The sequence below is a fragment of the Phlebotomus argentipes genome, unplaced genomic scaffold (assembly GCF_947086385.1).
Source record: "Phlebotomus argentipes unplaced genomic scaffold, Phlebotomus argentipes genome assembly scaffold_4, whole genome shotgun sequence".
Classification (NCBI taxonomy): domain Eukaryota; kingdom Metazoa; phylum Arthropoda; class Insecta; order Diptera; family Psychodidae; genus Phlebotomus; species Phlebotomus argentipes.
In genome coordinates, this window is record NW_026776174.1 from 12,777,057 (window position 1) to 12,795,119 (window position 18,063).

Here is an 18,063-nt window from a genome sequence, read left to right on the forward strand (position 1 = left end):
CCAACTTCTCACACCACGCACGACCTATATCTTTCTGGGTGAAATTCAATAGGAATATAAATTTTTGGCAGTGCAAAGAGGGTGAGAAGGGCACCCCTTGCAAATGAGTTTTTAATTATATTTAACGTGAAGACTGGATTGCAAGTAATAGACTGCGAATTTTATTTCAATTACACTCAAATAGAGCTATTGATTGTTAGTTTAAATTTAAGATTCAGTCTTCATTTAGTAATAATACTAAGATTCACAGTGTTAATTTATCAATATTTCATTGTCTCCTTTATGATTTATATTGTGTGCACGTGAATATAAATTTCAAGCTTGATTTCAATTCAAGACTGAGTATAAATCATTTGACCAATTTTGTACATGTTCTACATAATTACTCTCGTCTATTTTAACTCGATTATTTCACTAATTGCTAATAAATTTTCATCGATACATGAAATCTATTAGAAGTGAATTTCCTATTCATGTCGATAAGACCACTGAAATTCAATGAAAAGCCCAAATCAAGTCGAGAGTCGATCGAGTTTGGCATGAAATGTCCATCGACGTTTAGGCATATTTCGAGCTGAATATCCTACGGGCAAATATGGAAATGGATCGTTAAATAATTTTTCGTTCAGATACAGCTGAATTTATCCAGCAGTGATTAAGTGAATTCCATTCCATACAGTGTGCAAATTCCACGAGATGAAATGCAATGCATCCCGATGATTTGTATGCATAACAATTACCGTCAATCCATCAGAGATGCATCGTATAATCCAGTGTGTCAACAACGGTGACATACAGTGCACACATGGAGGATAGACGCTGGGGTCGAAGTGTATTCATTAATCTGCCACATTGTGTTCACTGGGTCGCCGAACAATAATTACACGCGAACACATTCGCGCACACGCGGACATTTCACCCCCGCGTTCGAGGATATTTCCGCCACGACCACCCAATTCAATTACAGCTGAAAATCGCTCTGCAAACACTGCTTGTCGCCGTGAAACAACCCATTTGCTGGGTGAGTTGATGGCCTCCTGACTCGCATCTTCCAGTTGCGATCGCAGATAAGCCACAGCTCAAGTTTACACTTCACACTGTCAAGTGATTGAACGATAATATTTGACATCACAAATATTTCTACTTCCCCAAAATACCAAACTCGAGCTGAAGTCAATCAATTGTGACCCAAATATCTGCACCTTTGCCGCAACCACAGAGGAAAACTATGACAATATCAACTCTACCCCAAAAACTCCATAGGACTTTTCCATTTGCTCTCGCCTGTCAGATCCACTCGACCGGAACACTCAACGAATTGGATGGTTGTTCGGGAAAAATGCAGGCTTTTGTTGCATTATTCAACTCCGCGATCGTGTGGTTGAACCCTGTCGACCTCCTGTGAACATTTTTATTCGAATCCTGCACGCAAAGAAATTGCATTCGCCAGAGCTTTCGGAAACCGCTTGTGGCGCCATCTCGGAATTTGCAATTTGCGGTGCTGATTCGATAAACCCTCGCTCTGTCTGCGGTAATTGCATAATTCAGTAATTTAATTCAAACCTTCCCGCCCAGTTTGTAAATTGACCCTTGGCTCTAACTCTAGAATTATTAATCAACATTAGGCGGTGGGAAAATGTGAACTAATTAGAAGGGGTGATTTTCCAAACTGTAATTTAACACTGTGGAATTCAATTTCATTTCGTGTCATTATCAAGTATTCTTAAATGCTGTTTTGTGCTCTTGGGAATTCCTACACCATTCCAAAGGGGTTGAATTCATTAACCCTATTCATGTCTGCTGAGTGGTTTTGTGTATCCAAATCAAGATTCAAGTGCATGTTGGAAGAAAATGATCACACTAATTCACTGAAGATGTGTTTCTGATCTCTCTGCCAAATATCTCTCTGTGGAATTACACAAAAATCCGATGGTGTAAAGTTGACGCAGTGTAATGCTAGAGGGTTGAAATAGTGCGCGATTGGGTTAAAATTTGGGCGCGTCTTCAAAGTGAGAAAATCCACCTCTGCGCCATGCCAGAATGGGTTAGTGTCCCATGTCAGAAACGTGAGTATTTCCATTTGCCAGCCAAATTTCAATTGGAGTGAAATTTCCAAGCCATTGGGTGCCATATCCGATAATGGGGCGGATATTTCGCCTCGTACGACAAGGAATCACATTGGAAATAGTGGAGAATTTTCACCTGTGTGTGCCGAAATCCCCCTTTTTGTCAGGTGAAAACAATAAAAGCCACGGGGAAATCTATTTCCAGAGCAGCTTCTCTGGAAGGCCCGCGCAAAAGCACCCACTGAAGGGTGTATAATTAACACAAGCTGCTGTGCGCTCCCCAAAAACGGGTTACACACACACACGCAGATGGTTTGGGGACGCTTTCACAGTCCAATTAGACAGTGCGGGAAATAACAAAATTGTTGTATCAAAATCGATTTCATAGTTCAGCTCCATCGCTCAATTGTGTGCGACTCCGAGGCCCGGAGTTATTAGTGTCCCCAGAAATATGCCGCATACGTTTTCCACTCCTGCCGATGATTATCTCATCATCAGCCACTTCCATGCTCGACGGATTCGCCTTTCTTGCCGCCGGAGCGTGAGTGTGTGAGAAAACAGAGTTGGAACGGCACGAGATGTGATCAGATTATGGATAATTCGGCATTTCTGAGGAGTGCTGAGAGATTTGGTTGTCTCTTTTCCACCCAAGAAGCACATCATATCAATAAACCCCATTATTGTATGCTGATGAAATACTTGCCGAATTGCAAGCTCACTGAAGAGCATTAATATTACATTAATGTATCCTGAAAATTTCTCACTTACTTCCCCAGTATATTCAGCTTCAGCACATTTTCGGGGCGATTCAATTTGGAATTCACCATAACTGCCCTCAGAAAGTGATATGCACTTTCTGCGGCTGCTTTAAGCCGCGCTCACTCCCTTTCCATAGAGATTTTCCGCGTCAGAGTTTGAGAAGCATTATCTCTGGCCAAGTGTAGTTTCCATACAACTCTGTTTGAGGCTTATTTCTGGGCATGGGGGTGACGGTGAGCGGGCAAATTCAAAAATAGAAACACAAAATTTATGGTGATTGGTATCCCGAGGAGTGCTGAAAAACAGATCCGGAGAGAACACACGTGAAAATTTTCCGAGGCCAGAGGAAGAGCGTGTGTGTCACTCTTTGGAAGAGTGAAGACCTATGCTACTGTTCCACTTCGGGACAATAAAAATTTCATTTGATGTTATGGATGAAAACATCCGCGTTTGTATACAAACGGAATATGTATGAACATAATATTCGGTATGTTGTTCCCCTGTTGCCACCTTCTCTGCTTCCTTTTTTTTGCCCTGCCCATCGAGGGTGAGAGGGTGATGAGAGAGACGCGAGCTGAAAGACACCACCAGTTGAAGCAATTCCGGAATTTTACAACTCAGCCGCTCCGGCAATATCTGTATTAAAAATAAATATTTAAAGTGTTGTGACAGAGACAATGACAAAGTCTATTTGGTCCCTGGCGGAGGAATTACACGCGACATCTCGACTGACGAGGAAGTCATTTTGGTCCTTTCGCCATGGGTGGCAAACACGCGCCCCATCCTCCCCTTGATCCTCCCCAATTAACCAAAATTTGTCGCAGGGACGTCCGCATCGTTTTGACATCTTCGCATTCGCCGGAATCGGCGATTTGGTGATTGCAATAACCTCAGAACAGTACGCAATTGCGGGAATCGCGCGTCGACGAGTCTGATTTAAAAGTCTTGAGCAAGCCCTCCAGTGGACGTCTTATCGGTGCCCTACAAAAAGTCCGCAACGTCGAAGTCGGGCGTTGTTACTTGGGTCGCGACCCGCGATAAGGCGATATCGCGCGCGCGGGAATATTTTATGCCGTGCCGGATGTGAAAATGACTCGGCGAAAGATGGTGTTGATGACTTAAGTGTCATCGAGGGAAGACGCAGCATTAAATTTCCTCCCTTCGCCAAAAGAGACGCACGATGATGGAAATGGACATTGATTGTCTGCGACTTTCCATCGGTTCACACGATTTTTATCCCTGCCGGGTGTGGATGATAAATTACGCATGACTCAATAAAAACCACTTGTGCGTAGTTTAATGCAATTAAAAGGTGATTATTGTGGCCACAGGATGGAATGTATTGAATTGTATGTGAAAGAATGGATTTTATTAGAGAAGAATAGCCGGATTTCGGAAAGGGAATTCAATGTTCCTGTGTCGCTTCAGAACTGATGATTGTATCATGAGTATAACTAATGACATTGGCATTAGGAGTTTTAAAAATCTATCATGTATAATCTGCTTTCACCCAAAAATGGTGCAATTCGTATAGGGAACAAGTTGAAATTCATATGAAAACCCTATCGGCATAATTCTATTAAGTTGGCCGACATTTATCATGCTTATTCCTAAAACCTCTTGTATTTATGACTGAACTTTACTTTGTTGTCTAAATTATGCTGATTTATTAGACCTTTTCGCACTACTCGGACACAGACTATGTGTTAAATTCAAAGTCAAATGTAAATATCTCTAGTTCTTGTCTGACTTGCGTCTGAGTTGGGATTTTCAGCGCGACAGTTGGAAATCTTTGAACAATTTAACGACACTCCTCAGCGCCTTGAGGGCTGAGACACTCGACACTGCGTTCTTAATCATATTCTTCCGCCCACCAGCCAAAGGATATCCCTCTAACGAGGGAAGAGTTGAAAGGAAGTTGATAATAAAAATTTTATTTCTCAATTTTCCCGCCAACTTCGCCCGGCATTTTATGGCTCTCTTCTCTGTGTCATGTTGGATTGATATTTCTCAATGAAAATTTATCGGCGTCGGGCGAAAGGTGAAAAGGAGAGCCGCGCGTGGCGGAGGAATTAAGTGTATCTCTGGTGTGATTTTCCGGCGGCGCCGATGGTGGGAAAATTGAAAATGTGACACCTCATTTTATGTGTCGAAAGCAACAATGGAGTGCGTGTATAAAAGAGCAATCTCGTCTGGCGAGGAGACAATGATAGAGAAGAAGTGGCTCGAGGCAATGAGTGACAAGAGAGATGGACAGAAGAGTGGATGATGAGGAAAAATGTGTGTCCTTCCGCCCCATCGACCCAGTGACTCCCTTGGAAAGGGATGTGCTATCTGTTGGCATGTCTCAGGGCGGGTCAATCTCAGCTTGAGCTGCCATGATGATGTGGAAAATGACAAGTGCCTCACTTCCACTATAATTCAGGAGTGTTGCATTTTTTATCACTGACGACACCGTTGGAAAGTGATTAAAAGTTTTTAGAGATTCTGATGATGAAACTTTTCCTATTTTTCCACCACTTCTCCGCCCCTCTCGAGAGCCCTCGCGCGCCCCATCATTTAGAACATATACACAAAGTGTAAGGCAAGACCAAAAGAAGTTAAAGATATTGTTTAAGGCACATAAATATTAAAAGTCCCACACTCTTCATCCAGCTCGTTTGCACCATAAATAACTCGCCGGGAATGATTAATAGAAGATTAAAATCACGCCTTAGCTTGCGAAACATTTTTAAATTTAATTATGTTAAATAATGTTTGGTGTGGCGCGATTAATGCGCCAAAGGTGGATGATGGAAATTAAAGAGGAGAAGTCAAACTTGAGATTTTACCATTTCACCAGCACCTTCTTCCTAGGCGAATCTTCCCGCGAAGAGGCGCTCTCGAGGGTGAGTTCAGGGCGAAGGTACATAACTTTATGTATTCCACCTCTTGCAATTTTCCTCCCAATTGTTGAGCAAAATTAATTTTGGCTCTAAGATAGGTCGTGCTCAAGGTGAAGTGTCTATTTTGAGCTGTCGCTCATCAAGGCGGTTGCCATAAAGAGAACACTGTTCCAGTTTAAGCGCATATCGATATCTATAGAAATTGCCCAGTTTTAGTATCAAATTTCCCTGCCGACACGAAAAGGTTGCTAAAGATTCTCATGTGAATAAATAGCTCTATAAAGAGAGATTCTGCGATCCGAATCAAATTTGTGAACCTTTGAGAAACCTTCTATGAATTATTTCCTGTATTTTTTTATCAGTTTGAAGCACAACACGTCTCAAGACGTTCCATAGGAAATTCCCACATGTTCAAAGATTATGAACTATACTTTAGAACTTCTGCATCATTTCTTTGGATTCTATATGAACCATCCAATGCATTTCCTTTCCACAATTGAGGAAAATCTTATGGCTCTGTTCTAGTATTTCCGTAAGAGTGTTTTTATAGGGTAATTTTATGTAATCACACTGAAATTACTATGAGAACTTCAAATTTCAGTACTCTCAAGAGGACTTCAGTCAAATCCACGATGTCAAATCCCATCTGAATTCAAAGGCTTGTTGGGTGAAAATATTTCTCCGAGCGAAAAGAAATTGAGAAAAGTTTTCCCCCGAAAAAGCAACGAGATCTCCACGCTCAAAATGCAACTTCTTCGACAGCATCTCATACCTTGAAGTGGTGCGGATGTGGGAACAATATTTGCAAAAGAGACTGGCGAAATGATTAAATTAACATATTTGAGGGAATATTTAAACACAATTTCAGTTTATACTTCGAAAAGTGCACTACTTTAATTAATCCACTTTCCAAAGATGCCACGAAATTGAGGAGGTGTGTGTGTTTCTGATCTTCTTGAGTGTTAAATACGATTAAAAGTTCCAAGTACTCCTCTGGCGCAGTATGAATGAAAATCCCAACAATTTCCACAACACACACCAGATGCTTAATTATACACACTAGTCGATTGCCGAAACTTGCACCAACAAACTGCATCTCGCTCGAAGGTACATCGCGCAGTTGGTGTGTCTCCACCTCGCAACGGGATGAAAATTCACGAGAATCGGCAGTTTTGCCCATTAGAAATTCATAATTTCATCCCCCTCGATGATGGCCTTCATTGGAATTCACACTGGGAAATCCATCCGCAATTTCCATCTGCAGAAGTCATGGGAGGAAAAATAAAACAGAGCTTCGGAGGACCTTAAGACACTCTCTCTGCGGCTTCCTTTTCCCACATTTCTGATGCCCTTTTAATCCCGGCCACCCCGTCGCGGCGTCGACTTTTCCTGGGGATTTGCTTGCATTAAAAATATACCCAAAGCTGCTGAGACTTCTCACAATCTCTCGTTGATTCATTACGGAATTATTTTCCCGAGTTATTCCTAGCGTGTAAACAAAAGTCACCAACTCATCACCAACATTAGATATTCCATTTCACCAGCCAAATCCACCTTTTCCCATTTACGTAGCGACAGAAGAAATTGGGCAGAAAGTATGAGATTCACTTTTCTCAGGATTCAGTGATTAAGGAATTCCGCGAAAGATGTTAAGTCCTCACAAGTCATTACCTTCTGCATCAGGAGAAATCCGGCAGAGGAGTTCATTCAAGGATTGAAATTATGAAAGAACACCAGAAAGCATTATTTGTCAACCATATTATTGCTAAAAGCCATGTCTCCTTATCACATTCTATTCATAGTCTGAAACATCACAATCTTAGCTTTTATCGATGTTTTTTTCCTGACCGAAAGTATAATGAAAATGGCATATAGACTCGCATGCGAAGATCAAAATCATAAATGTCCCCAAAGTGCCCCTCCACATCTCCCCACAAGTTGCTTCTCGAGTGGTTATAATTGCCTCTGAACATGATAATCCGTAAATAAAGCATCGGAAGCCACAGACAAGAGCTGGTTTCCTTGGAAGGAAAGTGTCTCAAGTGCAGAGCACTAATTCCATGTGTATCTTCATGTGTTTTCCCATTGTCATGCAAATCCCATTAGAGAATCACGATGGATCCAATAAAATCATTTCCTTGGCAATTATATTACTCCTCCAGAGTCACTCTCGCCCTGTCTGGGAGGATTTCCTCCGAGAGACACTCGGACACATCGCATTTTCGGGCCAATTTTCCGGATTACACCGCAGTGGCAGTGAATTGAGAGATGAAATTGGACACATTACACATCGGAATGCTGGGTATTGAGACAATTTAGCAGCATTTTTTTTATATTATAACAATGTGTCTGCCCAAAGTTTTTACCGAGAGAGAGCAAGATTAAATTAAGTCTTGAGGCCGCGCATTGACTCCAATTGGCAAAGATCTCGGGATATTGCGGGCGAAAGTCTCAAATGCGCCAGTGAGCACATGTGGGCTAAACTGCACAATGGCAGAATGCAATTGCATCTGAAGAACTTCTTTTCAACTCTCGAGCATTCCACTCTATTGTCCGGGCATCCGAGGCTCAAATTGATTTCTTCCATGCTTGTATATAAAACTAATCACTCTCTGGAGAAGGAGAGAGCCTTTGGACTCTTCATCAGCAACAGACATTCCTATTCAAGGGGTGAAGAGCTGCTAACTATTCACTCAATTCGATATTGAAATTTGGGAGAAATTATTTCGTCAAATTAGCCATCGTAAAAATATATTTCTGCCACATATTATCGATATTTACTGCTTTTTATTTATTGCAATTCTTAGCTAGACTAGATTTTCTGTCTATTTCACATTTGATTGCTATTTGAACTTATTTTTCCGGCCAATGGCAGACGATAGCAGATCAATGTGACCATTTACCCTTTGCAGTTCACCAAAATTCGCCCTTTTCTTTGTCTCTGAGCATCCAAAGGCTCATCATACGTGAGCATGTATAGTTTTGGGACAAATATTTGCTTTAATTGAAATTTCCTGAAGTGGAACGGAGAGTTTGGAACAGATGAAATTCATTGATTTGCCCGAACAGCCGAACCTCCGGCCATTGGACTGCACTTGGGGTGAAAATGCTGAGACCGCTTTCATTCTAAACCGAGTATGTTTGTAGTCCATCATCGACTGTGCCCATCAACAGGTTGAAACGATGGGCAAATAGTCCATCGGGCGGCAGAAGCGGGGGTGGTTTTGGGGTTGAGATTGCAAATGGTTTTGCCATATCGGCGCACTTAAGTTGGCACAATCAGAGCGGAAGGAAAGAATTTTCCTTCTCTCGATGTTGCTTTTTTAGCCGAGGGTTAAGGTCAATTAAATCCTTTCCCTCGTCATCCGGTCGCTCCCCCGCCCGCGAGAGTGTTTTCTCACCCAGATAAATGTCCTTTTATTCATCTTCCTGCCCATGTTTGTACTCCGCACCCGATTCTGATATTCTTTTTTTTACTTCTTCCTCTCTCCAGTCGAGATGAAATAACCCAAGAAAGGCTTCATCCCGGAAAAGAGGAGGAAATGCCGGCACTCATGCTAAAAGCTAGTGGCATATCGCACCTAAATTATTCATGTGCCCCATCAAAGATGAGCATTCTTCTGGGGAAATTCACAGAAATTCCGTGACATCCAAAAAGTAAAATCTTCAAATTGACTAATGGAAGTGCTTTTTACCTTTTTTTCACCAAATTCTACCCGTGAAAGTATAATTACCATTTATAATTGAGATTTTCTGAATGTTTCATCTTCTCTGTGTCACAAATTTATTTTCCGCCAGTGAGATTGAAAATCTTTTAATTGCTCCTATCAAGTCCGAATTCTAGTTTTCCGTCACAAACAAAATGTGGTTTTATTAAGCTGCCGTGACAGACGCTTGCCATCGCTTTAAAAATGTGTCACTGTCTAGCAACATGGGTGAATTATGTGGTTTTTCTTTCCACATTTTCCTCCGCTCACCGAGATAAACACATTGCCAAACACATTTGAGGACGAAATCTTTTTCCTCTCTCGTCCACTTTCTCTCCAAACAACACTTTTTTCACTCCCGGCCGCACACACACACTCCAGATTCGAGGATAAAGTCCCGGCAAAAGGCTATTTTCATTTCCTCCACCGCAGATGGGGTGCTTTTTTCACCCGCTCGCTCGGTGGAAAAAAGGGTTGTTTGGATTCCGAACTGCGAGTTCGGGAGTGATGATTGCGAGGATGAAGAACTCCTGAATTTAATTCAATTTAATGGGCAAATTACGTCAACCATATCCGACAATTTCTGTCAGTTGCACGCCATACTTGGACTCCCTGTGACTGGCACGTGCTTCCCGAACCCACTCAATTTGCGGCCTCAATTGCATGCACAAGGTATGATTCGCTTTGTTGCCTGCCTTTGTCGATGCTAATTTTGCTTAGGAGTGACTTTATCCGCACATTCGCAACGTCAGGTTTTACAATCATGCATTGAAATGCAATGTCAATTTTGATAAAAGCATGGTTTATTGATGACAAAGCTCGTCAAAATGCTAGTAAATAATTCAAAATAATTATATTTCAGATTTATCTCCATTGACAGCTTATTTAATAGTAAAAACGTATTTTTTTAGGATCTCTAGCATATGCACAATTTCTGCATGATTCAATTTTTTAATGCTAGCAAAAAAGCATTTGGTTTGATTCCATGTGCATTTCTCATTTTTCCAGATTTCATGTCAGAAATATGGCCTAATTTTTGTAAATTCATGCTTGTGAAAGCAACCCATTTTGGCAGCAAAGCCAGAGTTCGGTGCTCGACTTCGCAGCACTCCATCAACATCCACTGCAAAGTGCTCCAGTTGGAGCTCAACGTCCGCATTCCTTGCAGAAGAAAATGCCAGGAAGGTGTCCAATTTTAGTGGAAATAAAAATTCCCGTAAAAATTGTTCGTTTTTTCTCTGCCAAAATGGCAGAGAAATGCTGTAGAATTTTTCCCGGGAAACGATTTTGATGAGCTGCGGCGTCGTCTTTCACGGGGCGAGGGATTGACCCACAAAAAGGGAAGCTGAGGAGGTGAAGAGCTCACATCCGCAGTGTTATTTTTCCATTGGAGCACAAACACAAGGCGAGAGTGAGTGTGAAAAGATATCCTTGCGAGGAAAGGATTATAATCTTGAAATGGATGTGAGCTCTATGGGGCTTTTTTGTCCGGGCGATAATTCCTCCGTGGGCTGTGGGCGGAATAGGAAATAGCAGCGGAAAAAGGGTGGCTTTTGTTCCTCTATCAACAGCCGTGAGTTATTCTTCTGCCGCTTGTGGGGTCAACAGGAGAAATCTCTTAAGGATGATTCACGAACAGCCATTGAACCGAGGCTCTTCGGGTTGAAGGACAATCTGAGGATGGCAAGAATTTGCAACATCTTCATTTGGCCAATTTGGCGCGAACAATGTCTCTCGCCGGTCACTCTCATCCCTCGCATGCTAATTAAATTTAATTGGACAGCAGCTGGAGGAAAATTGTCCGAGCCATGGGATATGACTTTCAATTAATTTGTCATCATCATGAAATTATTTATTAGAGCCTGACTTGACATTAATGGTCTGCTGTTTTGGGCGCTCACGGAAAGAATGGGGGAAAGTCGCTGGGCTAAGAAAAAATTATTAATAATCATTCTTGGGATCCGAGGGAGGGCGATTAAATTTATTAACTCACACTTTATGGGTGCACCATCAATAATGGGGATGTGAAACTCGACCACACCTCGTGGGGATACTTTTCCAAGGACACTTTGCGACCCCGCAACCGAGCTCATGTGTCAATAAACTCATTAACCCTCTTCGGACCCAGAGGAAATTGCGCGTGAACGTTTTGAACCATCGTTGTGGAATCAGAATCGGGGATTATGAGGATTTATTAAATTTTCATTCTCTTTGCTAAGCTGGAATAACTCGATTTTAACGTTGAACTCATCAAATTGATGTATTTGATCTGGCTAAGTAAATATATATTTAACAATTAAACAGCCACGTGAGCTTCCAACATTTATTGCATTAAATTTTCCAAGAGCTTTCCAATGCGTCACAGATTGTGAAAATCGAACAATTAGAACGGAAGTTAGGTTAACTTTTAAATCGACACTCTAATTCAAGCGTCTCAAACGCTATGATATTTTTCCAGGGCTGAATAGGGTTAATTGCTTCACTTGACTTGAGTAGATTTTAAAAATTTGTTAAATCAACCGAACAGGTCTCGAAATTGCATGGCAAGAGATACGCTTTTAAGTTGGGAATGTAAAGCGTTCTCAAATTAGGCGCATTTCCTCGAATTACCGCGACTGCGTGGGTGGTAAAAAGAGACATCAAAAGGCCACACAGACCGCAAATTTTCTCATGAATTTATGGGCACATTCTCGCGTGTCGCTAAGCCTCAAATCACCGGTCGCGGTGTCCATTTGTCAAAGCACAATATAAATCCAGAGCCCGAAATTTATTTACCGGGCGAGATTTAAAGTTTAGCGGTGAGTGTAAATTTGATTTTAACACGAAATTGAGGGTTGTTTTAATTGCAATTCACCCCCGATTGGAAGTTCACTCGGAATTTAATTGAAAACTTTCCACTCTCTCTCTCTCTCTATCTGGGATAAATTTCACCCCCGCGAGTGCAATTAAGCGCCATTCCCGCGAGAGGGTTGAGTTTTCTTGGGCGCTGAGCATTGTCGTCAAAATGCTGTGTCATTGTTTTGCTGATGTGGCTTCTCTTCGGGGGGGTTTTTGGCATAGAAAAAAATGGGGCTGTATGACTTCAGCCAGGAGATCGCCTTGGTGAAAATGAAGAGGAAAAAAGTGGTAATTTATATTTGTCGGCAGCGAGCCTTGGTGAAAATTGAAAATCCTCAACCTGTTGCTAGTGTGCTCGGGATTTTCGCCAAGAAGAGAGTCCCTAAGCTCCGCTCCCCTCCTGTGGAAACCCCTTTTCTTCCTCTCGGATGCGACAATACCATAAATAGTGGGAAATATTCCTCAATAGTTTTCATGCTATTTATCCTCTGATTATGAGGATTTCTCCATCACCACACATGGTCAGCAGTATGTGCTGACCCACAAGGAATTTTCATCCCCGGAAGCTTTTGGACAACAATGTGACGCCCCCGGTATAAAATAGGATATTTTCTCTTGTGCATCGCCTGATGAGAAAGCCAAACATTCCTCCATTGCAGAGGAGAAGGGATATTGCCTGGTCCTTGGCAGGCAAATCTCATAATCCAAAATGAAGGTAAGACGATGAGGAGGGCCAGAAGACACCGGGGGTGGAAAGATTCCACCCACCCCGACGACTGTTTTTTTTTCCATCTCCCGTCCTGTGACCTCTCAGGACCAGAGAACGTCTCACAGATAAAAGGAATCAATATGCTTATGGGATGAAAAAGGACACGGCGTGCGAGAGGTGGGCAAAAAAAGGAGAGCTTTCATGGTAAATTAAATGAACCTTCGTTCTGCGGCATCCTTTTTAATTAATTAAAAATATATACTGAACAATTTCACCCCAGCGCAAGGAATTTCGCAAAGGCATTACTTCTAATCAAAAAACTAACCCGGATTCGAGATGAAATCCCCAAAATGCGCCTTCCAGGAAGTGCTGCGTGCTCTCCGAAGATCCTCGCGATGACGTCTTTCCCACTCACTGAACACCTCTTTGGAAGAGTCACACGAGAATGTTGAGTAAGATGTGTACGGAATGCCGCGTAAAGTGGCGTGAAACGTGCGCGATTGACGAGGATCCGGCCTCAAGCGTGTGAGTCGTCCGAGGAAGACCAACCAACTGACGGGCAAGAGTGAATTGAGTGGCAGGCAAACCACTCGTTGATTCTGTGAATGGCGTTAGAGGCTGGCAATACAAAATGCTGCCACCGAAGCGCCCAGCAACCCTCACTCACACCATTCCGCCACGGCCACGCCACGACTCCGCCCGAGTCACGGCGACGGCGTCAGGAGGAACGCTGCCCCTGCGGCCCCTTCGCACGTGGAAGGGGGCGCCAGGGGAAAGTAGGAGAAGCGCCGGCAGCGCCACAAACCACTCGCACTGCCAGTAGCTGCGAAGGCAGAAGCCGAGGCAGAGTGACTTTGAATTTTGCTGCGAGAGACACTCGCCCGAAGAATGATAAATAGAGCAGAGGGATTACAAGACGCTTGTAATCCGTCCAAAGCTCATCGCATAAATGGGTTAAACACCTTGTAAACACTGTGCAGGAATTGCTAAACAATCACCCAAAAGTACCCATTGAGGAGCGATTTCGTCCGCATTTGATTGCACAGCATGAGCATTATGCAAACTCTCTTCTTGACAAACATTAAAGTTTCCCAACTGTGATAGTCCTCAAACCTAATTTCACCCGAAGAACCTGCATTTCTGCTCGAGTGGCTTTTGTGTGGATTTCGATTGAATTGATTTAGAAAAATCACTTATGATAGTTTCTATGTTTTACAGACAAGGCAATGTACGCTTAAATGCTCGTCAAATATTTAAATATATTGTTAATTTATGAGTTTCAGCACGTCAGTCATATGTATTTAGTTGAATTGGAGAACTATAACTTCGGAGTGTAATTATATAATGTTCATTCCACGTGTTCTAAATATATCATGAACTAATAAATTAATACGTTGCTCGAAAGGAATTACAGCTGCAAAAGTTAAAATAATACATGACAATATCTAGTTCATCTTCATATAAAAACAGTTAACATTCTGTAAAAATATAACCTTTTTCGGATGTGGAAAACCCCTCTTTATTCATTTGATTTGCTAATTTTCCTGAAAATTGATAAAATCAACAGTTTTTCTATATTCATGATTTGGCGTTGAATAAAAATGATTTTTTGGCATCATACATAAATTACAAACAAATTGAAAATTTATATCTTATCTTTTATTACTTTTCTAAATTATGGAGCAATTCTCATGCTTGATTTATTATCTGGATATGAAATGTTAAAAATTGGCAAGTTTTCCTCTATTTCAATTTTTAAAATTTTATATTCTCTTTTCAATAATTCTGCAAAAATAAATATCATTTTTTTTAAATTCAATATTTTAAGCACAATAAAATAACACACCAAAATCCGATTGAATAGAAATATTCAATTTAAATTTGCCTTTCGGTCAAATTTTATTCTTCATTCATGTTTAGCTGATATTTTTTTTCTCCGCCCAGATTTTTACGTCTATTTTGCGATTATTAGCAAATATTCAGAGAATGGTGAATGAATTTTGACAAGAGAAAGCAATGAAATATTCATAACTTAATTTTCAAGCAGCTGTTTTCCGAAACAACATCAGTGGCTCAACATAATGCCACTTGAGCATTTTCCTTAGGAATGCAAATAATCAGCGCCAAATTAAAAATTGAGATTTCACCGCAATTCATATTGAGTGCTCGTGAATGACTTACTTACATTTTCCTCAGGAAATTTCCTAGTAATTCTCACGAGTGGGGAGCATTTCCTAACCTTGCCGCGGGCACTTTTTCTGCTTTAATTGTAATACAAAATATGTGGTGACGACGGTGTGTTTTCTGGTGCTGTGGAAAAAAGGGGCAAAATATTCCTCTTTCACGTCTTACTTCCCACCCACATTTATAAATACGTGCTAACAGACCATCCAACGAGAGTAATTGTTTGTGTATTTTTCCCTTCTAATTTTTCTTTTATTCGCCAAACCATGGCAGAGGTGGCGATAAATGGTCAGGAAAGTAAATTGTTTCATGTTGAGGAGTAATTAATTTCAAAAATACACAATCATGCACTTTTCATAGCGAATATAAAAAGGCCACCAACTCCAGTCTTGTTGGGGGTGTTGATGGTGGAAAAAGTGGGTCTCGTTGCATGCTATTCAAATTGAATAACGCGCTCTCTTCTGGCCACTGAAATTGTTGCACCTTCGCGGGGGGCTTGGGGGAGGGCGGCTAAGGGTCGCCCAGCGAGCCAATTCAATGCACAGAGCGCACTGAAAGGTTGCCTTTTTCTGCACCGAGAAAAAACTTCGCGTCGCGCACTTTCTTTGCTAACGTGCTCAAAAGTACTCACTTTCTGAGGAACTTGCCTCATTAGTAGTTCAATTTTATCGCTCCTTCCCTCACTTTGCTTCTCTTGGGCACTTCTTGGCAAAGAGATTTCGATAAGCCCTTTTCGTTCGCTCCACACGGTCAAAAAATTCAGGGGCGAATAGAACGATTGCCTAAAACATTTTCATAAAATATTTACCACACTTTTCACTCTTTCTCTCTCAAATCGATACATGAAAGCTTGAGAGATTGCACTTAATTGAACGGGCTTTTATTGGCAATTAAATTTTATGCTTCTCAATATCCGGTGCCTTTTTTCACCTCTCTCTCGTGATGCTTTTCATCGATATTTTAAGTGGGTTACACACATTTTTGTACATCCATCAGAGGTAGAAAAAAAAACTGTATCATTTCAATCAGCGCGTAAAAACACCCTACAGAAATATTTGAACAGGTAAATTGACTATCAGCGCGGGAAATGGCGCCGGGAATCAGGTCAATCGAGTTGAAGTGGAGGCGAAAGGAGATTTATTAACCCCCTGGAAAATTACCCGTGAGAGCATCGCCTTCCTACTTAAATTCCTCCCCGAAATACCCACAAATCCTCACCGATGTTCCCAAAAACTATTCTTTCTCGCCTTCACTCTAAAATCACCCTCCCCAAAAAAACGGAGCGACAGCGGGTGGTTTTCCACCCTCACATTAAATTCCCCTTTTCATCCGCAGGTGAGTCGCCTGATATCGCCGAGCATGAATATTGTATTCATGCAGTAATTATTATGCTAGTGAATTATTGTTTCGCGTCAAAAATTCCCTCTGTGCGAGCGCAAAAGATTGAAGGCGATAAAGCATCTTCGCCACGCCACCAAAAGTGGACACTCACAAGGTGGTAATTATCATCATTCATCCGCCCGCTGTTAATTTGTTAATTACCCACTCAATTGGATAATTCGGGCGAACGCGCGCGTGAGCGATTGTGTCTCGTGTCACGCTTCGTCAAATGCCTATTAATCACACGGACCCTTCGTGGGGCCGCTTTGGGCCTCTGGCGCCCCGTGGAGAATCGCTCATGAGATGCGGAAGTGCGATATGTAGATGATGAACTCGAACAGTCTCAATTTACTTTTGTATATCGTCAAATAGTTTCTCAATTACACTGACAGTGTCGAAAAAGAGCAAAAGCTTCGACATTTCAGAAAAGTTCAAACTAAAATATTTTATAAAAGCAAATCTATAAAATTAACCCTAAATTTATATCGTGACAGACTCATTGGTTAAAGTAACAATCTTAAAAAAGTAAAAACAAATATTCACGTCTATTATTGTTAAATTTCTACCAAAAATAACACGTTGACACCTTTTATATTCACCGATTTAAACAATGTATGAATTAATAAAATCTTAGGAAGACATTTAATATTCTGCACTCAAATCGATGCAATCTGTGAACACATTTAGATTTTACCTAGAATTTTTCTGATAATTGGAAAATGTACCAAATTATTTAATTAGTGATAATCACACTATTAACTCAAAAACCTAATTTTATATCATGAGAAAATCACATTAAAAAACGTTATTCTCTAATAATAGTAATTTGGCTATAAATTTTTGATAAAATATTGTGCATATCGGCTAAAACTCTATCGTGAGAGAGTTTAACAATCAATTTTAATTAAATGTAACTTCGTCCACACAAAGGGAATGCAAAAGAAGCTTAAATAAATCATTCTGCTCAATACAAAGTTCTTCTTCAGTTATTTGCCATAAAATACAAACCATTTCAAATACCAGAAATAGTGACAAGGATATTCCCGGAAGCATCGCAACGGCAAATTCGTCACCGCTTTTCCTGGACACAGCGTCACATAGAAAATCGCTCCTGCGCTGGAAAAGGCGATGGGAAAATTTCCCACCCAGAAGATGGCGTTGCACATTCCCAATGAGTCGATAAAAAGGCATTTTTAGCACATGAAAAGCAAGTCCTTTTAATTCTCAACACACAAAAGGACATCGAATAGAGTGTGATGCAAAAAAGGTGTGTCTGGAATGAGTGTGAAAAATTCAGACACTATTGAGGGCGATGGCATTCTTCTTCGCATCAGCGTATGAGGGTATTTTCTGAAAAAGAGAATCAAAATTCAGTGTACGAAATGAGGGTAAAGCTCAGCAAAACGGCACTACGGTGTGTTTTTTAGTCTAAGCTCTATAACTCACAAAATACGGTGGAAGTAAAAAATGTGTGGATAGTTAGGCTACATACTGCACAACTGTGTGAGTGCAATTTTTAACACTCTACTGGCGAA

The 18,063-nt window shown here is 41.2% G+C and overlaps 1 protein-coding gene across 2 annotated transcripts in view; it reads right to left on the minus strand.

Annotated features, from left to right (window-relative positions):
* The window catches only part of LOC132258689 (limbic system-associated membrane protein-like), a 93,942-nt gene extending 80,456 nt beyond the window's left edge, over window positions 1-13,486 (minus strand). For both annotated transcript variants that reach the window (XM_059756112.1, XM_059756113.1), the window contains exon 1: window positions 13,290-13,486. The gene's annotated coding sequence lies outside the window, so the exon portion shown is untranslated. The remainder of the gene's footprint in view (window positions 1-13,289) is intronic.
* Between the last annotated feature and the right edge of the window lie 4,577 nt (window positions 13,487-18,063).